Genomic DNA, 24,814 nt, shown 5'->3' with positions numbered 1-24,814 from the left:
GAGCTTTCTTGAAAACCCTCCGAGTTGTCCTCTGATGGTAATAGAGGCTCCAGTGTTGGGAGAACGCGTTTGCTCTTTTCCTCTTTTGAATTGGATGGCTGAACTGTTTTCGGATGAAGACGGTGATTTCCTGTTGGAGGCTGTAGCTGCATATTTTGCATATTCGGTCTTGCCTTGAAAAGACTTCCTGGTTTTTGAAGATGCCCGATTTTTTTTCATTTTTTCACCTCCCAGTCCTATTGGCTTGAGTGCTTGTGACATTTTTTATATTTTGATTTGGTTACTGCAGTTTTTTTACTTATAAGGTTGTTCATGGTTGTTGAACTCTGCTTTCATGAAGTTGCCCTTATCTTATCTTATCTTATCCGTCCTCGGATCATGGGGGGGTGTCATATAGCTACTATATATCTTTATAATGCGTTAAGTTAGCATAGGCACATTACATGTTTAAACGCCATTTTTCCTTTTGCTGCTTCTCCACACGACACTTAATTGTTGATTTAGCTTTCAACCTAGTAGTTCGTTGTGATTTACATGAGAATAATATGTTATTACTCTGATATCAGCTTTGCTCAATAAACTATGTCTGTACAGAGAGTGCTGAAGCTTCAGGAACAACAAGATACTGAATTGTTATGAGGTCTGATCTTCGCGCCTTCATAGACATAACATAAGTGCAGCTTCTGCCATCTTTGGCTTTAAGGCGGGTTTTATATTGCTTTGCTTGACACACACAAACACACTTGATGCTGTTCGCATGCAGAGAGAGCTGTTGTATGCTGATGTAATCTCTTCATTCTAGGATCCTGAGGTATGGGCCCGCCCTAATTCAACCCAAAGAGACCTTCTTAGCTATTAATATAATATGCGAGTTAGGGAGGGTGAGAAATAAGTGTTGTTAACTCTTATTCATTTACAGCATGTTAACATGCTGTCACCATTCGCTTTTTATGGACTAGTAACTATGCTGATAACTTTGCTTTTGATAATATGTTTCCTTGTATTATCTAAGATACTGCGCCTGAGAAGACGACATTAGTAAATAAATATTTCAAATGTTCACGTGTTCTTCTTTACTCCACGTTCTGGTTTGAAATGATTGTATAACGAAAGAGTGCTCATGTGTTCCACGTAACCTGAGGTATTGTAAGCTCATGTTCTGGTTTGTCTAAACATTGGGAGTTTGTTATGACCAATGAGACACTGTAGCTAGCTCGGTAAGGGGTTTGTTGGGTACTAAGGTGAGTTTTGGGTCACCCTAATTCGCTGAGGTTCCAATCCTCTGTGCACAGTTCTGTGGGAGAACAGAAACCCTGCTACAGGTTTACACTTGATATGTTGTTTCAAAGGAAATTACACTGCATTGCAACCATAATACAGGATTTTCAATCTGGCACAATACAAGAGCCATAGTGCAGATTTTTTTGGCAACATGAGGGAAACAGTCATCACCATATTAGTGTTAGAGAAAAACATCATCCACAAATCATAATAATGTTGAAAAGTACATTGAACAATATTAAGAAAACAGTGCTACAATAAATGAAAGTATTTTTTTTTTCTTGTGAGCATCCTCCTGAGCTAGCGATGGAGACATTGACAATGAGTAACAGGACACCTACTGGGAGTCTGAAGGTGTCACCACTGAGACTGAAGTATCCAGTGGCACCGAGGGGGACAGGGCCTCTACATTGGAGACAGACAGCAAGTCTAAGGACCCAAAGAGTAGTGGTGGACCCTAGGCAATCTACGGGACTTACTACTTTGTCCACCGCCACCAGATGCATCTGCCCCCTCCCTCCTGCTCCCCACAGTCTAGGCCAACAACCAGTCCCCAGAAATGCTGAAGTCTCCTTTGCCCTAGGTGCCTCAGCTCCTGCTACCTCTGTCCACCCAGGAGTGCTCTCTAAGGTGGCTATTGATCAGTTGAGAATCCTCTCTGTAGGGGAGACTGCACTGAGTTGTGGCATCCAGAGACTAAGCCAGCAACTCACCAAGTTAGTATTATTCCTGCATGGCATACACCGTGCTATGTCTGCAACACAGAGAGGCTTGGGTTGGAGGGGAGCCCCCTCAGATACCACTGCCTGCCACCCATCACCACCTTCTTCTATCTCTGGACACTTCCAATTATCACACTGATCTTCCAGCCACTATTTCCCCACCAATCTCCTCTCCCGAAACACACCCAACCCCAGGCCCAAGCACTACTCCCACACCACCCACACACACAAAGAAAAACACAGGTGTTTCAATTTAGTCTTAAGCAGAGGACCCTCAGTTAATGCTTTCCTTTAAGCAGAGTGATGTAGTCCTAGTGGATTGTTTTCATGTCTGTCTTTCTAAAGTGGAAATTTGGATGAAAGAACATTTCTCAAAGCTTAACTCTGGCAAATCAGAGCTTCTTTTTCGGGAATCAAGATGCTTTTTCTTTTTTTGGGAATCAAGATGCTTTTGATCTTATGCAGTGGTGGCCGACGTATCTTCCAGAAACACCAGTACCATCCAAGTGATGAGAAATCTAGGTGTAAACTTTGACCAAGGGCTTTCTTACAAACCACAAATTAGGGCTATTACAGATGCCTGCTTTGGCAGATTGAATTCCCTAAACACATCCTAAATATTTTACCAGTCCTGACCAGGAAGGCAATTGTTCTAGCTCTTGTTCTTGCTCTAGTTAATTCTAGACTAAATTATACCAACTCATTTTATCTAGGAGCTTCTGCATAATAAATAAACTACATCTGATCCATAATGCAGCCACCAAGACACTTCTTAACTGTCCTCACTAGTCTAAACAACTTCACTGGTTGGCAATAAATAAACACATTTGATTCTGATATGGATGGCCCAGAAAAAAAGGACCTGCATATCACAGAAGTAGGTTTTGTGAACATCAACCAATAAGAGCCTTTCGCTCCATTGAAATATCCATCTGACGAACACAGGGACGCTTCCTTGTGAAACAGCTGTTCACGCTACAGAGAAAGGCAATTCAATTCAAAATGCATACACAAGCAATCACCCACAGCATAACCCACCCAGCAAATAAAACACACACCACATAAACACAACAGAAAGCAACACCACCACAGACTCATCCAGCACACAGACTGACACACACCCACCACAAATCACAACCACCACCACAGACCCATCCAACACACAGACTCACATACACCCATGCACCCACCTCCAATCACAGCCATCACCACAGACACCAGCAATACACAGAGACACTCTAACACCCATGTATACAAACACCTTCACCCTCTATCAAGCACCCACCAAAAATCACTCCTTCACCCAAACAACCACTCAAATCCACTCAGTGGTTGTCTTACATAGCCTAGGATGATATATAGTTCTACCACAGCCTTACACTAAAGCCTTGGACACTTTACGAAGATTATAGAGATCCAAAGCTTACCATCACTGGGGTGCTGCTTGTGATTCTTTCTGGAATGCCTATTCCATTTTTCCTATTTTCAGACCTCACTGGCTATGCTGTTCTAGATTTTCTACAAGTTTTAATGAATCACAGGTACACATTGTGCTCCAGCCCTAGGGACGAATACTGGATGGCGTGTACGTATCTAGCAGCCACCACAAATACTACACACTGACAGGTAGGTACCTATAAATATAGTTTTTTCATGAGCTCGCAGAAAGGTCATTCTACAGGACAACCATTAAACGCTCATAGGTTCTAGATAAAACTAATGGCTCTTTTCCTGTCCTCCCCCTTCCCTGATAGCAACATTCACTACATTCTTTCAGTGACCTGAACTCTAATTAAGTAAGGGTTGAGGCTCTTTACTACAGGACACAGCCTTCTGTGGGACCAGTTTCTTAATCACACTGACCTGATGAAAGTTATTCATTACTATAATACACAGTCATCTTCTCTCGTGTTTGCTTTTAGTCAACAAGCAGTTTTTTTTCACTGGTTGCTATTATTTCTTTATACGTCACATCTCGCAGAAGTGCAGTTCCTGAGAGCATCACATTGTGAACCCATCATTCCATGTGGGTCAACATATATGGAATATATGTCCTAATCTATACCTTATATAAGGTTGGTCAATTACTTAGTTTCTTCACTTTGGATATTTCTTCTTGCGCCACGGGTGTGGATGTTTCTTCATACACTGGTCACTGAATGGGACCCTATAGCTTCAACACTTACATGCTTTTTAGCACTTCGAATCTTATCACTGGTGGCAAGCCTGTTCCTCCACTATCAGACTAATACGTTGGAGGATTCACTCTCGGTGGAGAATTATCGGCTTAACTTTCTTCAATTACTTATGATTCTTTTTTTACCACCTAAGGTCATGTATCAAGGTTTTATACATTTGGATTAGATACTCACCCAACACATTTGTCTCTGTTTTTCTAGACATTTTTTAATTGTAACTTTGTTTACAATAACCTTACAGCCTTGAAAAAAGGCAATGCGGGACAAAACATGTCGGCTGTTGTCCAGGATGAATATGTGAACGTGAAGGCATAGAAGATCACAAAATCATTGATAACTTGAATAAAAATTGAGTTCAACACAAGTTCTTACTGTTTGGACTTTATGAAATTTTTTTGACTAATGACTGAGACTATGATTTCCTTCTTTGGAAAAAAACATGTCATTTCTACATGCTCCCAAACAAAAGTTATCACTTAAAGTAATAAGGTAACCAATGTTATCCTAAGGGAGAGGTAGGCCTCACAGTAGTGAAAGCAAATATGTGAGTTTTTCACAATAAGGACACATAATACTTAATAATACATGTCCAACATTTTAAATACACTGCAGTGTTCACTATGACCTGTTTAAGGCCTACCCTAGGTGTGAATCATATGTATTAAAAAGGAAGGCTTAGGCATGGAAAACATTGTACTTAACCAGGAAGAAATGGTAGTTTAAAACTGTATACAGGCTGCAATGGCATCGCCTGAGAAATGTTTTTAAAAAGGCTTGCTACAGGTGGTGGCACAATAAGTGCTGCAGGCCCACTAGTAGCATCCAATGTATAGGCTCTAGGTTCAACTAGTACCCCATTACTAGGAAGTTATAAATAATTTAAATGCGTCAATTTGGTGTAATCTAATTTTACCCCTTTAAAGGAGAGAGCACTTTAGCTCTAGTTAGCAGTGATAAAATGCAGTCCTAATGCGAACAAAATTAACTTTGGAAAATAAGAAGGGAGAAGGCAAAAAAAGTGTGCGGACCACATGTTCACTCACGCTCAGGATATACATGTTTTCTCTGAATCCAGGTGCCTCATACGTGGAGTCTCTGACCATTCCCCAGTTCTCACAACGCTCACGTTTGTACAAACCAAGCACCACACTACCCTCACTATAAATCCCTGGACGCTCAAGGTGCCACACATTTGGAAAACCCTGCTCCAGGACATTGACTGTTATTTTAAAGACAATGTGGGGTCAGTCACTTCAGCCTGTGTGTTATGGGGGACGTTCATGCCGTTATGAAAGGTTGAGCCCTATCGCTGATGGTAGGACATAAGAGAGAACTTACTAAGCGTGTAATGGAACTGGAGGAGGAGATCCTGGCCAAGGAAAAAGACCTATAACGTACACCTGATTCGGATTCACAACACCAGCTAACGATAGTGTGCCTTGACTATCAGCAGCTTCTGACAGAATCTGCCAAATTGCGATATAATGCCACCTACCATAAGATATACGAACATGGCGAGCAGACGGGTGGGTGCAATCGATATCTGGGACTGACGGAGTACTACTCACTGATCCCCAGCGGATTACCGAAAGGTTTGCTTCTTACTTCTCATTGGTGTATACATCCGCTGAGACATCCCAGTCCTCTATGTCTGTGGACCTCCTGTTGACTATTAAAGTCACCTGCGTGTCCACACAAGACAGAGACTCCCTTGAGAACGACCTTACGGAGGCCGATTTTCAGAAAGGTATTCAGGATGTGCTTTCAGGTAAAGCTATGGGACACACTGGGCACCCAATCCAATTCTTCAAGCCAATGGCCTCCAAGCTTTCTCCCCACTTACTGCAAATGTATACTGAAAGCTTTGACGTTGGAATCCTACCAGCTGAAATTAGGATGGCCTCCATTGTAGTTATTCACAAACAAGGCAAACAAGCAGATGATTGTAAATCATATCGCCCCATCTCCCTCCTCACGGTTGAGGTGAAAATTCTAGTTAAACTATTGGCCAGCAGGCCTATCCCCTTTATTACCGAGCTGATAGACCCGGACCAATCCGGGTATATGCCAAGGAGGAACACAGACTTGAACTTACTGCGATTGAATTGAGTCCTGGGTAGACAAGACACGATCAGGGAGGACGCGGTCCTGCTCTCACTGAACGCATGTATGGCGTTCGATACCATCTAGTGGGACTTATTTTTCACAGTGCTAACAAGGATAGGTTTAGGACCCAATTTTATTAAGTGGATCCGACTGCTTTACACCCAACCGATCGCACATGTGATTGTCAACAACCACATTTCTAGGCAATTCACATTGCAAAGGGGCACTAGACAGGGGTGCCCTCTGTCGCCCCTGCTCTTTGCCCTGGCACTGGAGCCCTTGGCTGTTTGGGTCAGGGGAGACCAAAGATTAGGGTACTGAGATGGACAGAGGACCACGAGGACTGCATTTCACTATCCGTAGAAGATATTCTCCTCTATTTGGCCATGCCCTCGCGGTCCATCAGCCGAGTCCTCAATATATTTCATATATTTGGCGCCCACTCTGTATATACTATTAATTGGACTAAGTCCCAACTTTACGCACTGTGGGGTGCACCGCCGTACAACCCTTGGAGCTACAGCATACCGGTGGCATCTCAAAGCTTCAAGTGCTTCGGTATCTTTATTACCTCTGATCCGACTTTATTCTATGAGTCCAACCTACTAATGCCCTAGACTCATCTCTGATCTGATGACAAACATTGGCGATCTCTCCCTCTGACACTTCTTGGACGGGCGGCACTTTTCAAGATGTCAGTACTGCCGTGTTTCCTGTACACGCTGCAGAACAACCCCCAATGTGGTTCCCAACACGTATTTTACCAGTATTGACAACGTGGTGCGGGGGCTGCTGTGGGAGGGCCGGCCCCATGCATAGCTATGAAAAAACTGACGATGGGGTGGTATGATGGGGGTATTGCATTGCCAGGCATGCAGCTTTATTATCAAGTGTCCCAATTGGTCGCAATCAATAAATGGGGGCATGGGATACACGACGACCCACATTTTCAAACAGACCGCTGGCTCTTGGAACAGGGGGGATACAACAGGGCACTTTATACAAACCTCCACAGGGTTCACCTCACAGGACCCACTGCACGCATGGTGGAAGTCTGGCATGGAGTCAATAAGAAATGGGGAGCATAATAAGCTTACAACAGCCACATCACTCTGGGAACCAGATATACTGGGTCAGCTCAGCAAATGCCCTGGATTTGACAGGTGGGACATGATAGGCATCTTGACAGCGGGGGACATGTGGGTAAGGAGTAAACTGGCCACGTTTACAGACCTGCAGACTAAGTATAAATTAGCGCAAACTGAGGTATTCAGGTATTTACAGATTAGACACGCAATCACAGCTGCCCTGCCCAAGGATCTTCCTCTGCCTGAGTCCTCTCCATTGGGGGACAGGTTGATACTTGACCCTATGCCCACAAAAGCCATATCCCTTATATATAAAAAGCTGCTGAAAAATTGCCCAGGCCCCATGCAGCAGCTGAAGATCCTCCACCGTGTGTACTTTGACGCGAAGATCTTCTGTAGATTGGGTAGAAAGCCTGACCCCTTGTGCCTTCGGGAATGTCACCAGATGGGCACTTTCTTCCATATCCTATGGGACAGCCCAACAGTGCGACAAAACTGGGACAAGGTTACAAGACAGATGGAGAGCGCGGGTGGTAAGACTCTGAAGGCCTCCCCCCAGTTGTGTCTCCTTAATGTGTGGGCACGGACTTAACGCAAACTGAGCAAACATGGGCATCAATGGGGTGGGCCGTCGTAAAAAGTAACATTGCGCAGGAAGGGGCGTGGGGCGGACCCGAATTTGCATGACTGGGCTATTGACATGGATAGGGCAATGATCGCCTAGAAAGATGTGTACAAGCACAGGGGATGCCCTAAGAAATGGGACCACAAGTGGGGGAGGAGGAATAAATAAAGAGGCAATATCTGTTTTTCTCCTTCAACTGAAGTACAGCGCCGACTGTTGAACGCTCCTGGGATTTATGTTGTGCTACCGCCCTAAACGGTATAAGGTGATTGCTCGATTACTAGATGCCAACTCGAGTGTGTGCCTAGTTTACACATTAGTCCACCTATGAACTGATTGCTTACAGGACACGCTTGTCATTACTATTCTGCTTAAACATGGGGGAGTGAACTGTGCTTATCGAATGTCATATGTATTGCAATGTGTAACTCTGTACTGTGGACACAACTATTGCTTTATCATTGCCTTATATTTTTCCTTTTCTTTCTTAATAAAAATTGTTCACAAAAAAAATGTTTGCAGATGACCCTGCAGAGGGGGCCAAATCGAACACGACCCCCCTCCAGCTAAAAACCCCGGGAGACTAATCAATACCTTGATGGGCTTCCCTGCTTAAGTGGCAGAAAATGGTCAATGGCTCTCTACTGCAGAGGCCCTTGCCAGATCTATGTTCTTCGGAATTTAGTTGATTATCTCTGTCTTTACTCTCCTGAACCACTGAACTCACCCATAGTTAGCCCTTCTCCTCCCCTTTTGAATAATTCTGCTTCCCTGTTAACCCCCTTTGTGAAGCACATAACTTAACATGCTCACATTTGCATTCCAGCATCCAGACAGTTCCACGATTGCCAACAAAGTGATGTGGTCCATTCCACAGCTTAGAGCAGACTTCTGTCCCTAACCTAAGGAAAACTGTGCCCATAAGAATAGCAACTAACTGTGGCCACTGACAGCTATCAGTGTCAAGAGCCAAGCCCGGGCCATCCAGGGTTCTCTGACCCCTGAGTTTTCTAAGAGTAGAGGGCAACAGCTCCTGGACAAAGTCACATGTTCAGGCCGACCGCAAAGGAATGTGGGCCAGATACAGTGACTAAGTTAGTGCAGATGAAATATTTACCTTCTCAAAGTCCAGCGCACAGTGTTCAAAACTTCAGGATTTCACAGGAGGAGCCCAACTGATGCCAGTCAAGGGTCAAAGACCTGGGGAGACAGCTCTTGGGGAACATGAACTCACTCCAGTGGAGGACAGCAGAGCTAAGGCAGGTCCAGTTGCAGGTCCGGGATAAGACAGGTCCAGATGCTACAAGTCAGCTGGGCAGTTGCAGGGAGGCTTCTGGAGCTTAATGTGTCTCCGTAATTCAGAAACGGAGGTTATCCAACGGACCTTTGGAGTGCTTCTGTCAGTCCTGGGTTGAAGGAGATGGTCCTCTATCCTTCAAAGAGCAAGGTTGGCCTCAAGCAGCAGAGCAATCTTCCAAAAAATAATCCAGGCCTCAACCAGCAGGGCAGTCCTCCGAAGAGCAAGGCAGGCCTCAAGTAGCAGGACAGATCTCTGGTAGCAGCAAGGCAGTCCTTGGAGAAGCAAGACGGACTTTAAAAAAGCAGAGCAGTCCTCTGAATACAAGGCAGTCTTTATGAAATCTTCCACATTTCCATGAGTGTACTGAAAAGTTGGCCTGAAGATACACTATTTAGTCCCTATAGCTTTGAAGTGGAAGCGACTTCTGGAATCTTCCCCCCACAGATGATTCTGGAATTTCTTTCCTCAATACCTTGGTCTCAGGATGTCTGGGGTCACAGAAGGTTAGTGTGAAGGTCTTTTTGTGAGGGCTGGGGCAGCTTCTTTGAAGTGTATGTGTGACTGTGCACTGCTCCGCCCTCCCAACCTATCATTTGCCCATCTTTCCAACACCTAAATTAACTTTTGTGTGACTGTCTGGGTGGAATACACAGAGGCCAGTCACCAACAACACCTAGTCATGTGTCCCAGGAAACAAGCTGCAGGCACCAAATGGTCAGGACAAGAAAATGTCAGCTTTCTAAACAGTCCAGCCCGGACTGCCAAGCCAGGTCCTCCCTGGACTGGGAACAAGCATCCTGGGGCTGGTTTCAAGGCATCACCCTTCATCAGCCAGGCTAGCTTGAATTCAGTTGTGTAGTGAACATGGGACCCACACAAAATTCAATGTACAACACTGTCTCAGACACTGTTTGCGATTCCCAATGGGGTCGGAAATTGCATGCCTCATCAATATTCATGAGGTAAGCGCAATTTGCAACCCCATTGTGAATGGCTGTGTTCAGCAGACCACCATGTCTGTGCCTGTTTTTCAAGAAAGCAGGTCTTTTTTTTTTTTAAAAAGGGAAACGGGATGCATTTAAAAAAAACAAAAAAACTTTTCAGTTTCATTCTTTAAGGGCAGGCAGTGGGCTTTGGGACCATTTTCTGCTCCTAAAAAATATTTACGCTCGTAAAAAATATTTAAGCACACACTTACAAAGGGGAAGTGGTCCCCTGGGAACCCCTTCCTGTTTGCGAGTGGTTTACCACCTACTTGAAGTAAGTGGTAAACTGCGAGTGTTTTGCGACCACCAATGCGGTTGCAAAACAACAGTACATGGCATGATGACTCGCTATTAGGAAGGGACGCCCCTTCCTAAAAGCGAGAGTCACAAATGCTATTTTGCCAGTCATTGACTCGCAAAATAGCATTTGTACATGCCTGGAACCTTATTTGCGGTCACAAACGGGTTGATCTCCTGTTTGCGGCCGCAAAAAAGGGTTTACATGTGCCCCATAGACTGTTGGAAGTTATAATTGGAGGAGAAAGGCATATGATAACAGACTTACACTAAATCTGGGGAGCGAGGCCCGATTCTTCAGGGGTAGGCCAGGGGCATTCGCAAAGTTATGACAATAGACCATGTGCTGGACAATGCATGAAGATTGCTACACCCCAAAAAAAGGACTACATGTCCCTCTCATATCTGCCAGAGACTGTGTTTCTTTGTATTTTGGGCAGTGGTATTTTGGATTATTCCCCAACCACACTCACTCTATCTCTAAGTCTGGCAGCCTGGCCTTTGAGGGATGGCTAATAAATACATTAAAGCATAAAATGCCAAAAGACAAAAATGGGCTATATTTACATTAAACATTTTGGATGGGAGGCAAATCCGACATAACAGAGGCCATGTTTGGTGACCCAACGCTGGGGTAGAACAAATCTGTGGAAAATCAAGCGATACTGGAAAGATTTATAAGAAACTTTACAGCTGAATGTGACACTACACCATCATTAGTCACAGTCGAAAAAAGAATCAAAGCTAAGTGTGACCTCAATGCCTTTTTCACATCACAAACACAATGTGCAATTGCAAGTCTTAAGTTGAGACACTACTTACAAAGTGAAGAACCTGGACGAATGTATACTGTCCAGCTCAAGGCCAGAACATCTTCAGCCAGGGAACTACTAATGCTCCCCATCGGTATCACTAAAGAGATTTCATAATTCTTTGAATTCTGTCTAGCGCAGGGGGCAGTGACGTTTTTGTAGAGGAAGAACATTGACTGAAAAAGCGACTATCGGAAGATTTTGGACAGCATTTGATGGGTCTATAACAAAGAAGAAAATAGAACTAGCAATTTAAAGTATGGCCACACTGGAAAATATCGTTTTCCAATTGAGCTTTAGAAGATGACTGGATGCAGAAAATAAATGACCATTGCTCCAGACCTAAAATTGGAGAACATTACCTGCGTTTCCAAAAAGAGGAAACGACCTAGTGGTTTGGGAAAGTTATGGGACCATTTCCCGGTTTAATGAAGATGTTATACTCTAAGCCAAGTTCTTTGCAAATGATGGAGAATGGCAATTCGTTCACTAATAGAGCCCTGGGAGTTGCATTCTTTTCGAGCCAACTCTGCAGAAACAATATGCAGCTATGTTATACCTATTCTGGACAGTTATCCACGTGAGTTCCGAAAAAGCATGCGACTGTATGGGATTGGGGTTAATTTAAATTAAATAGTTGCACGAAGGTGCAGTCCCAAGCACAAATCAAATCGAAAGAATATTAGGAATGACAATTCTCTGAATCAATAAATAATCCCAGTTCTGCAATGTAATGTATAGTTCACTAAAATAAGGAATTTAATGTGTTTCAAAGATCTCCTAACAAAATTCTGTAGACATATCTAACACATAGGGGCGGGATGGGGAGGGGGTGCAGGCACCCTGAGACAGGAATTGTGAATTCCTAAATATATTTCTATTAATACCAAAACATAACAATTCTCCATTGAATGTCACATTTTCAAATATATTTATTGCTTGCCATCCCTACCATATATGTCTTATTGTTCAACAAGGGTATTTGACTTGCATTTATTTGTTCCACTGATTAAAAGAACAGCGTATACACCAGTTGAATCCCTGTCTTATCAATTCATTAGAAATGTGTATGTCTTCGTCTCACATATCAAATTCATGTCACTCAAATGATCTGCAGTACTCAAGCATTATTCATTGTGACTCCACGTATCACCTGATGACCCAATACTGTGGTGGTGCTTATGTGGCTATATAGGGGAGAACCGTGGACCTTGTAAAATATTTTTCAACCTTCTAGACAGAGTTAGTTATTTTCGTGCTAGGACGTCAGAAACCATGCTTACATGATGCAGGCCCGTTCTGTACAACTACATCTTGAGGCACTGAACGATGTCCTTTGAGAATAAAAAATAAATAATAGAAAAAGCCTTAAAGAAAAACCTTTATACTTGTAGCTGGAGGATGTTTTCTGTTATGACCAAAGATCTAACCATGGCTGAAGCTCTAGGACGAAGTAAGGGTTTCAAAGAGCTTGAGTCCTGTCCCTCTACATTCTGTGTAAGGTCACTTATTACTGGCCTCTATATGGATTCGAATAAATAATGTATAGCATAGATTATGATCAGAATTATTGTAAAGCATAATTAGAGAAATCGTTTTTCTCTATACCCTTTCTAATCAATATGTGTGCTAATTCTTTTTTATTTATAATACTTTTTATTGGTATTTTCACATTTACAACAAATGACATTTAACGTGTGTACTGATTCCACACTTGAAGCAACAGGGATTGGTGCTGATGTAGGGATTTTGTATGGCAGTTATGTTCAGGCTTGCATCAAAGAAGCTTCAAGGAGAATATAGAAATAAAATGAGAATCCCAAGTGCATTGTGGAAAATTGTGTGCAATTTTGTATATCTAAGGGTACAAAATGCATGTTACTGTGCACAACACTTCATCTGCAGTATGTGGCACATTTTTCATGCAAATAAAGGGAAGAAACATATATATGGTCACAATACATTGCACAGCCAAATCGTGGAATGCCAACTGCACACTGCTGTGCTGGTGTTTGAAATAGTGGAAAATGTTTAAAATGTCACCTGTAAAATTACCTACCCTCTATTATCTAAATGCTTACATTGAAATTTAGAATTCAAATTCTTCTGACTCCTTGTTTATGTTGAAATGTGCTGGTAAAATGTGCAAACCAACAACAGGTAGCATAATCTGTGTATTTTGAAAAACACAAATATGATGCGAATAAAACAGATTTACTTACGTTCAGTGTTACATAAACTGAAATTTCACGCACAGAAACGAGGACTTTGTACATGTTTTACAGTGTGAAATTCCGCTTGAGGAATTTACCCACGAACACCCCCATTAAGAGTGCTGGGCACTGTTTACGTTATTTATTTATTTATTTTTTGAATTTGTTTATTGGGTTTTAGGTTGCATTTACATGAACAATACGACGTTACTGTTTACGTTATTTGTGAATTATATTGGTGCCTGATTTCAAATCACGCGTGGGCACAAGTTGTTTTTGGCGTCATGTTTTTTGGACACACAAATTAAAATTTGCGTAAGTGGAAAATCCTATCGTTTTTACTGGTTGTAAAAACCATATACACACTTCAGGAAACCTCAGAATTTGGAGCTAACCCAGCCCGAGCAAATACGGTGCCCTAACAATATTTCCCTTGTGGTTTAGCGTCCTGTTCCTGGAGCAGCACTTGTAATTTTGTCGTAAACCAATTTTGTAGGAGTGTTTTCTGCTGGTGATTCTGCTAAGAGAAGGTTTCGGTAGATTTTCCTCAACAAAACAGTACTTTTTTTTCCAGAAATGTTAATCTCCATTCTTTTAAGTGTGCTAAATTTGTGAAGGTAACACGTAACAGCATTGTGAAAAATCACTAGGCTCTCCGTACAAGTGCCCCATTAGCTCGCATGGAGATACTGAGGCCGAAATAATGATTCCAGCTGGCATTGTCCCATGAGTTATTAGGGATTATGAGTGATTTGCCTGAATTTTGGGCGCAGCACATAAACCTGGGAATCCAGGGTCCAATTCCACCTATTTTTTCTCCGTCCAGGGGATATGGTGGGTCCAAACTTGTACATATTGACCAGAAGCATCTGGCAAATGTTGCGGGGGCTTTTTTTCATCCCGTAGGGCGAAGCTGGGGCGAGGGATCTTTGCTGCTCCCCCATGCTGATGTCGAGGAGACCGGGTGTGGCAGCTTCCCACAACTCATCACAATTCCCCGTGCATGGTGTTTCCAGGCCACGGATTATTGGTTTGGAGATTCAGGACATGATAATTCCCAGCCCGGAGACAATGGGAAATTTATAGTTGGAAGAATTGGTATTCTGTGATGTCTGTCAACAGTCCTCATTCGAAGTTTCCGATTGTGTAGAGCCTGATAAAAATATATACCGCGTTTTAATGGGGTGGTAGGAATGTTACTTTTAAAGTGGCATGCCAGCAGCCAGACAGCAGGGTATCCTTGTTGTGTCCTTAGGAAGCCCCTAGGATCGGGCTGGGATATACAATTGGGGTCACACACTAGGGGAATACTATCACAGGCCTGTAAAGGCGACACGGACATGGGGGTGCTGTAATACTGGTCACCACGCCATCGCCAACTGGTGTACGTGTGTGTGTAGACCTCTTTTATTACTCTGAGGTCACGTGGTGCTTACGTGTCACGCCTGTTACGCCACAGGCTAAAGCACTACATTCCTCCCCAACAAACAATAAGACAAACATCAACAGATATCTCTTTGGTTACGCTCCAACTGGGTCAATTACAACTTCACATGGTAGTCAGCAGGCATATATAGGAACAGTCTTACGTGAAGTAGTCTCTGAGTCGGCAGGATGGCACGGGTTTCCACCGCAATCGGTATTGTGTTAAACCCCGGCTCTGGGTTTCGCTGACATCGGCGTCAGGCGAGGTTTCGCCGGGTTGGAGCTCCTGGTTGCAGCCGCTACTCTCCCGCCTCTCATCTGTCGCTTCATTTTGCTGGGTCAACGCCTGGTCAGGAGACCCCCGACTTTCTGCAGGGAGGGACAAGTCCATCAACCCACTGGACTCAGTATTTTCTCTGGTCGGGGAGCACGGGCTCTCTTCACGCCTCTTGGGGGAACATGCGGCCCCCGTAGATTGGTACCTTTTGAAGTGAGATACATTGCGAGTCACTGTTTCTCTCCCTCGGGTGGCAATGACCCTGGTTCCCTTGACATTGACAACTGTCCATGGATCTGTTTCATAGGGCAGTCTGAACTTTCCACTGGTGATGCGATTCTTTAGCAACACAGCATCCCTTCTGGCGAGCTGGGGCGCTTTGGCCCTCCTCCATCGACTGACCTGAGCATGGGCTTTGCGGCGTCTGGCATTAACTTGACTGTCATCGGGGAGTTTCTGGCCGCCACTGGGGATGGTGAGGTATTGAGTCCGTAACTACTCGCCCCATGAGGAGATGTCCGGGGGCTGCACCCGTTGTGGTGTGGGGTGTCTGACGATAGCTCCTTAAAAATGTGAAGATGGCCAGTTCAAGGGATTGTCCTTTGTCATAGGCAATTCGAATCACCTTATTTAATGTTCGCATAAATCTTTCTACTTCGCCATTCGCTTGTGGCCATCTGGGTGTGATTCGGCGATGTTGAATGCCTAAAGCAGGTAGGTGGCTAGTTCTTGACCTTGAAATGGGGGTCCATTGTCAGTTATCAGCTCGCACATCAGTCTGTGCGCCGCCATGATCTTCTCCAGTTTGGGAATCACCTCCGTGACACTGAGTGTGGATATGATTTCCACCTCCGGATATTTAGAGTGATCGTCAATGGCCACCATTGTGTGACGGCCATCAGGAAGGCTGCTAAAATCAAGGCTGACACATGCCCAGGGGGACTTTGGCTGGGGCTCCACAATGATTGGGGCTGGTCGAGGGGCTTCTCCTGTCACTTGACACGCAGCACAGGACCGTGGCCTCTACCAGTTCGTCCATCAAGGGGAACCACACCATGGTTCTGAGTCGCGACTTGGTCTTAACCATGCCTTGATGGCCCACGTGAGCAAGTTGAACCACTTGGGGGGTTAGTGATGAGGGTATCACCAGCCGGTGTCCTCTTAGCAGACATCCAGTGTTATCTTCAGTGAGCTCGTCTCCCACGTGATGTAGACTGTCCATGACACGCAGTGCTTCGGTGGTCAGCATCTTCCATTCCTCCTTGGCCTTATGCCAATTTCTGCCTTGCAACGCCGCCCTAGCCCGTTGTAGGCAGTTGTCCCTACTGGTGGCCTCCGCCAGGCTCTCCATGGATATCGGTAGGGGACATGATCAGGCGGTGATACACCAGACATATTCTTCAGTGTCGGCCGCGTCTTCCATTTCTTCCCGGGTGGCTGCTCGGGGATGTTGTGACAAGTAGTCAGCTGGGTACCGAGATCCAGGCTGGTATTCTACTTTGCAATTGTAATTTTGAAGTTGTAGCATCCATTTCTCAATCCGTGGTGGAGGCTTTGTGGAGGTCCCGGAGAAGAGGGCGACAAGTGGTTTGTGATCGGTTGCTACCAGGAAGGGTTTCCCGTAGACATATAGGTGAAAATGACGGCACCCCCAATGTATGCAGTGGTGTGGCTCACTGGTTAGAGGGGGCAGACCCGGAAGCAGAGAACGGCCCGGGACCAGGGTTCAATTCCCGACGCGGCAGGGTCGTGGACCAGGGTCAGCAGACTTGATAATTCTCGCCTCGGCGCCTACTCTAACCAGGGATCACACTCGGCAACTCTGGGCATTAGCTTGCCTCATCTCTACAACGGCCCCCCACATTCGCCGGGGATGCCTGGTTTCACCTTGGAGATACCCAGTAGGGACCATCTCACAGCGATAGCCAGGACGGGTTCCCCAGCGGTCTACAGCGCCACGACGCCTCAGGGCAGCAGTGCGCTTTACAAGACACATACATACATGGCAATCGCCTCTTTCTCGATTTGGGAGTATCTCTGCTCCGTCTCGGTGAGCGATCGGCTAGCAAAGGCTACGGGGGCCCAGTCTTCGTCTCGGTGCCGCCGTTGCATCAACACCTCCCTTAGTCCCATGGGACCAGCGTCCACGGCCACTAATGTCAGTTTCCGGGGGTCGAAGAAGGCAAGTGTGGTGGCCTCCGAGAGTGCCTCTTTGATCTCTCGAAATGCCTTGGCTTGTTCTGGGCCCCATCGCCACGGCGTGGAGTCTTTAGTGAGTTCCCTCAGTGGCAGTGTTAGGTTGGCGAGGTCACGGATGAATCTTCGCAGTAGTTTACCATACCGAGGAAGCTCCGGACTTCTGTGACAGTGGTGGGGGCAGCGGCGTCTTTGATATCTTTCACCTTTTCTGGGTCAGGGTTGACGCCCTCGGTCGAAAAGGTGTATCCAAAGAATTGCAACTTCCGCTTCAAGAACTCGCACTTTTCCCGATGAAGGGTGAGCCCCGCATCTCGCAGGCGCCGGAGTACTTGGGTTAGGCGGTTATTATACTCCGGAATGGTCTTCGCATGTATCATAATGTCGTCGCTGACATTGATTACACCGGGGATGTCCGCAATGAGTTCCTGTATTATGTTTTGGAATACTTCAGCCGCGCTGGATATTCCGAAGCTCAGTCGGTTGTATCTCCAGAACCCAATGTGTGTTGAGAAGGTTGTGATGTTGCGGGATGCCTCGTCTAGCACCAGCTGCTGGTAGCCTGATCACAGATCCAGTTTGGAGAACCAGCCCGCTCCCGCCATTTCCCCTATGAGGTCATCTATGGTGGGGGTTATGTGGCGCTCCCGCTTGGTGGCGGCATTGGGCAGTCGTATGTCCACACAGATCCTCACTGCGCCAGGTTGTTTGGGCTTCCTCGTGACAACGATTGACGAGACTCAGGGGGTAGGACCGGTTACTTTCTCTATTATTCCGGCGGTCTCAAGCTTCATGAGTTCTTCCTCGACTAGCGGTCGCAGGTGGACCACTATGCGTCGGTGCCTCAGTGCCACCGGCTGGACGGTACGATCAATATGGAGATGGACCTCTTTCCCTCTGAATTTCCCGATTCCTTCAAAGACTTCCGAGAATTCCGTCAGCAGTGTTGGATTAACTCTTGCTGGACACCGAAGGCGAATGTCACAACCCCTAGATCTTCGGCTGCCCTGCACCCCAGCAGCATGCCTTGTCCGTCTTCTGTTACAAAGACGTTGGTTGTGATGGACCGTTCCCCATAGGAGATGGACGTTCTGAATTTACCTCGTATTTTAAAAGGGGTGTCTTGTCAATAGGCAAACACAGTGATGGCTGATGGAAGAAGCACTGGTGGTGGACTTAGAGTTTTATGAAGGGTGGATGTCATGATATTTATGGTGGTGCCTGTGTCCACGACCGCCATGACGTCATGGGATCCTACGTGGATGCCGCACTAGGGTAGGCGTTGTGCCCTTCGAGTGGCAGTGCCGATCATGTGCACCTTGTGCACTATCCGTTCTTCCTCCTCATCATCGTCCATGTCGCTTTGCCCTCGGTCCCCTTCTGGCACAGCGTTGACCACTTGTCTCGGCTTGCGATACTTCTTGGATCTGCAAACTTTCTCGAAGTGGTTAAATCGTCCACATCCCGAGCATCGCTTGCCTTTGGCAGGACACTCCGCCGCCGGATGAGGTGATCCGCCACTGTATCCACAGGACTTGGGTTGTCCTGATGTAGATGCTCCTGATGCCTTCTTGTTCCACCTCGTAGGAGGCTTCATTGTTACACTGTTGACCGGTTCGGCCTTCACTGGCGCTTGGAGGGCCGCTTCCATGTGTGCGGCTCGGGCCTTCGACAGCTCCTTGGTGCGCCCTAGGGTTAGTATGTCAGCAAGAGGTTTGCCTGACTCTTCAAAAATCCTCTCCCACAGCTTGATGGACGCACAACCCTGAATGACCTGGCCGCGGATTTCTTCTGTAGGGTCGGCGAACCAGCATGTAGATGCCAGGTTCTTGAACCGGGCATGATACGTGTTCAGCGACTCCTCGGGTAGCTGCCTGGCCTGCCGGAATATGAACCTTTCATAGTCCTGGTTTGCCATTTGTTTGAAGTGTCCATTAAGGGTGTTTATTAGTGTGTGGTGGTTCTTTGGTGTGACTTCCACCAGTGTCTTTGCGATGTTGTGGATATCTTTGCCTCCGAGGTGGAGTACCATAGCCCTTTTCTGGTCCTTGTGTACCTTTGTTGCTTCAAAGAAGATAAGTAGGCGATCCACCCAGTCCTTCCACTTGGGTGCGAGGGACGAGGGTGATCCCTCCACTATGAAGGGCTCTATTGGGGGAATCGTGGATATATTGGGTGCAGGGGTGCGTGGCTGGCCCGACAGCGTCCGTGTGTTGGTCTGTCCGCTTTGTCCCTTCTGGCCCGCCCTCTGGGGGGGCCCTTTTTGGATGTACCAGTGTCAACTTGGTTGGGCCAATGCTTAACGTCTTGGGTCTGACTTTGCTTGCAGGTGGCAATGCTTGTTTGCCTGTCCCTGATGACTTGCTCTGGGCTCCTAACCAGCTGGTATGTTTCTGGGGCCAGGATATGTGGTGCCTCCTGTGTTGAGCCTCTCCACCTTTACACTGTGTGTTGCTGGGCCCACTAGGCCCGTGGTCGAAGCTTTCCTCCTTCCCCTTGTTGGATTGTACTGCCCTCGTGGCTGTAGAGGGGCCTGAGACCCTGTTGGGGGGGGTGCTGCAGCACTCGTTGGGGCGTCAGAGGGAAGAGCTGGCACCTGGAGCTCCTCGCACCTTCCCCCCTTCCTTCAGGGATCTTCAGCAGAGGATCGCGCACCTCCCGGGCGGGACACCACGTGGCTGCTGGCCGATGCGCGGACGAAGCGATGCTTCGCACTCGGAGCCGACACGCGCCTCACCTCGGCCACACTGCAGGCTCGGCGGTGACAGCAGGGACCCCTCCGCAGGCTCCGCCGAGGACAGGCGCAGCGGGCCGCACACCGGGGCACGAGCGCAGCGAGCTGATGGCAGTGCTCGCGGCCGCCTCACCACAGGTTCGGCGACACACACGGCGAGGGCACGCCCACCCTCGTCGCCAGCTGTTGTGTTCTTAGGAAGCCCCTAGGATCGGACTGGGGGACACAATTGAGGTCACACATTAGGGGAATACTATCACAGGCCTGTAAAGGAGACACGGACATGGGGTACTGTTGTACTGGTCACCACACCGTTGCCAACTGGCATACGTGCGCACGTAGACCTCTTTTATTACTCTGAGGTCACGTGGTGCTTACGTGTCACACCTGTTACGCCACAGGCTAAAACACTACAATCCTCAGACTCTCTCCATGCTGGTGCACCCTGTTTTCCTTGGCTTTTTCTGAGGTGTCTTTTGGATGTGTATGGAAATAAAGATTTCAATCAATCAATCAGGATTTATAAAGCGCATCTAATCACCTGAGGTATCCAGGAGTTTATTGTATTACTGTTTCTGAAAAGGCTGTTGGTGTAAACTGCCCTACAGTAAATTATGCTGTATGCGAAATAAGCGTTCTCTACTTCTGCTCTTACAATCATTAGTAGCGTTAGTGCTGCCCTACAGTTAATTTACCTGTGATTGGAGGAAGTTTTCGATACTGTGGTTTGTGAGGACATCTACTTTATGGCAACTCATGTTGTATGTGTGTACATAAAGCATGCTCAAATACAGTCAATCTGTGTGTAACATATATTTACCATGCCGGAGAGCATGTTATGAGTGGAAATTATTTCCTCTACTGCTGCACATCATGAGAATGTATGTCTGGATATTATGTGTTTAGGTGATTCTGTATGTGTTAAGATGATTCCCTATAGCTTTGTGCATTTAGTAGTGGCAAGCTGTCAAATATGGATCCACTTGCCGACTTTGTGTGTCAGGAAAAGAATTATCAATTTGGGAGGGGGTACACCAAAAAAACTGAAAAGTCCTAAATGGTTAGCTTAAACCACAGCTTTGGGAGAATCTATGCTTAGCCTCATGCAGCTATAGCACGACCAGCATCCAATCCATATGGAAGCTGATATTTAGATCAAGTAGTATAAACAGCTTTAAAGTCAAGACCACAACACAGTCATATTCCCAAACTGATTTAGAAAAATAGATAACAATTTATGAGCAAAACAAAAACAAAAAAATCATTAAACAGATTAAGGGAACAGGAGATATGTATAATATTTTAACCCAAAAAGCACTAAAGAAAAGTAAAGTGCCACTCAAAAGCCACTGCTCATGGTTTACTGGGAGCTTAGCTGCAGTTTCTGGATGACTGCAATGAAAAGGTCTGATAGACCAAGCAGGTCATCCGAGTATTAGATTTTATGTTTTTACTTTATTTCTGAAATAGAAGTAAAAGTCTGCCAAAAGTGCAAATTCAAAGGCTTTTGCCAGCGAGGGTCCATAGAAGTGGAAAGGGTGTGGCTTAACGCAAAGGGCAACCAACCTTAAAGCTGGGGAACCAGGTTCGAGTCTGGCAGGAGGCTCAAACATCCTGTGATTGTGGGCAAATCAATTATTCTCCCCGAGCCTTAAAAAGGAATGTGTCCATCTGTAATGCAACTGGTGCACATGTAAAGCACTCTGATACATTTGGGTTGAGTTTGTGGTATATAAAACTGCAACAAACAAAGAAAAGTTGGATACATCACCATTGAATTCACACTGGGGCCAGTGGTTTTAACTTCAACGGCTCTGAGCAACACAACCTCTGAATTACCCCAGCCAGCAACCTCAAAAATATGAAAAATAAATTGATACAAAATGGGATTTATACCCATTTATTTTCTCTTCTAAGTGTGCCAAGTCTTGAGGGCACGGCCAGGGGTATGACAGGCACTGAGGGGGAGTGGTATGCACTGCCTTCAGTGTGCATGTTGGTTTGTGCGGCCGTCCCAGGATAGCTAATCCGACATGCGCACTGAAGCTGCCTCCAACCTTAGATGTGTTGCTGGGTTGGAGACAGCAGACACAGGTTACCAGTCTTCCTGGGAGTGCAAATTGAGGGCGGTCAGGCCAATCCTGATGCTGCTCTCATGCTGCTGAGAGCAGCATCAAGATTGGCCACATGGGGATTCTGGAAGCCTGTCTGCAGAGGAGCAGAAGTGTGCAATGCGGCTGGCTGAAGGTAAGTTCTTATTTTTTTTTTCTTTTCGTCCTAGTCCATTGTCTCTCCTTCCACCGCCTGCCACTCTGCCCTGACACCTTCTTCCACTGTTTGGAAGTAAAAATCCTTCAGCAGGGCAAAGCTGTAAGTTGAAGTCAGGCAAGGCTCCATGAACTTGTGAGGTTCCAATTAACAGGTTTCAGCATTACAATAATCTTCCAGTGAGACAAACCTGTGTTTCGTGCCTGCCTGAGTGTTTCCATCCTGGGTAAATCTAACCACATTGGTACAATCCTGTGGAGTGAGAAAAACTATTAAGTGTCACTTTCCTCCAACAACTTTTGCATTTATTTGCAGTCATCTGAGTAGCCCCTAGATTCTCCTGACAGGCTTCTAGACACTTGAAATTTCCTAGATAAGGTTCCAACATAGTCTAGTACTCCACAATCAGCAAAACTCCTTTCGAGTCAGGGATACTTCTGTTTTCTTTTGTGTGCTTTGAGCAAGCATTCAGGAAGTCAGTGTCCTGACCTTTGGAGAGAAGATGCAGTCCCTCAGGGTCAAAAGAAGTAAATTCAGAGTCTTCTTTCTTGCAGTATGAAATATGACTTTTCATCCAGAAGAGGTAAGAGCCCGAGGGACAGATGTACGACCCTAACAATTGGCGAGTCGCAAATTGCATCGTTTTGACACTCGCAAATTGTGACTCACAAATAGGCATTTACAACAGTGTTTGCGATTCCTAATGGGGTTGCAAATTGCCTGCCTCATTTAGATTCATGAGGCAGGTGCAATTTGCGACCCCAATAGGAATGGCTAGCACTCCCAGGGATGGTGGCCTACTGGGGTCAGCAGACCACCAGGTCTGTGACTGCTTTATAAATAAAGCAGTTTAAAAAAAAATACAGCCCATTTTTCTCAAAAGAAAACGGGATGCATTTTTAAAAAAAATGAAACGTTTCTGTTTCAATTTTTTTTAACAGTAGGCAGTGGTCCCATATTTCCGCACACACTCACAAAGGAGAAGGGGTCTCCAGGGGACCCCTTCCCATTTGCGAGTGGCTTACCACCTACTTGAAGTAGGTGGTAATCTGCGAGTGTTTTTGCGACTGCAATTGCAGTTGCAACATAATCATGAGTGAGACTCGCTATTAGGAAGAGACACCCTTGGCATGCCCCTTTCTAATAACGAGTCGCAAACCCTATTTTGCTAGTCGGTGATAGGTTACCGAATCGCAAAATATGGTTTGTACAGGGGGCACACCAATCTTGCGGTCGCAAACGGGCCAATTTCATGTTGGGGCCACAAAATATGGTCATACATCTGGCCCCTAGAGTCCTTTTTCTTCCAGCAGGGTCTTCGTATTCTGCAGTAGTCTTACCAGGTTGAGGAATGATCTGAGGAGTTGGTAAATGAGGTGTCAGATTTATACCCAGCACTTGACAGTGATTATGGAAATTCTGCCACTCAGTCCGAACTATTTTCTCACAGTCCTCCACCTTCTTATGTAGCATTTCTTCTTTGCCTTACTGTAAAATTACCCAGGAACCTCTGTTTCAAAATGTCATAACCCTGTCTCCAGCTCCTTGACCATTCCCCTATTTCCTCCTGAGTTACTTAAAATCTGATTTCACCATTAAATTAGAGTTTGAATATTAAGTAAGAAATAAACAGCATTTTCCTAAGCAGAGGTAGGAGCTAAAGATTTCAATCTATCTCAACCTTTTGGTGAGATATGTCTGGCAAAGCTGACACAGATAAAGACTTCTAGGTGTTATTTCACTGTGACAGCCCAATTATCTTTTATGTATTAACCTCCCCTGTCAGCTTACAAATATATTATTGAATAGGATTTTTCTACATGGCAAAAGCACTTTTCCTGGCCATGTTTCACTGCAGCACATTTAAATTGCAGCTCAACCAGAGTACAATGGATAGGGTAAATGTATTTACTGCAGCACACTTATGACATTTATCGTATATGCCATAGGTGTATTTTTTACGCCATCTAAAATGGTCTTGCACAACAGATTAGTGGACTATTTGGGTGGAACAGTTTTATCAGTAAAGTTAGACCTGTCATCCTTAGGGTAGTCTTCCCCCAACTTTTTACCAGCTTACCTCCACTTTTGCTGTATCTTTTTGTTGGCCTTATGACTCTGAGTACTTTACCAGTGCTAACCAGTGCTAAAGTCCATGTGCTTCTTCCCTGAGCATGGTGACATTGGTTTATACCTGATTGGCATATTTAGTTTATTCATAAGTCTGTTTTAAAGTGGTGTACCAAATAGCCAGGGCCTGTAATCTACATGCTAATAGTGGGTCTG

This window comes from Lissotriton helveticus, chromosome 2_2 (genome assembly GCF_964261635.1).
Source record: "Lissotriton helveticus chromosome 2_2, aLisHel1.1, whole genome shotgun sequence".
NCBI classification, from domain to species: domain Eukaryota; kingdom Metazoa; phylum Chordata; class Amphibia; order Caudata; family Salamandridae; genus Lissotriton; species Lissotriton helveticus.
The sequence above is the reverse complement of the archived record's forward strand: the minus strand, read 5'-3'. Positions refer to the sequence as shown.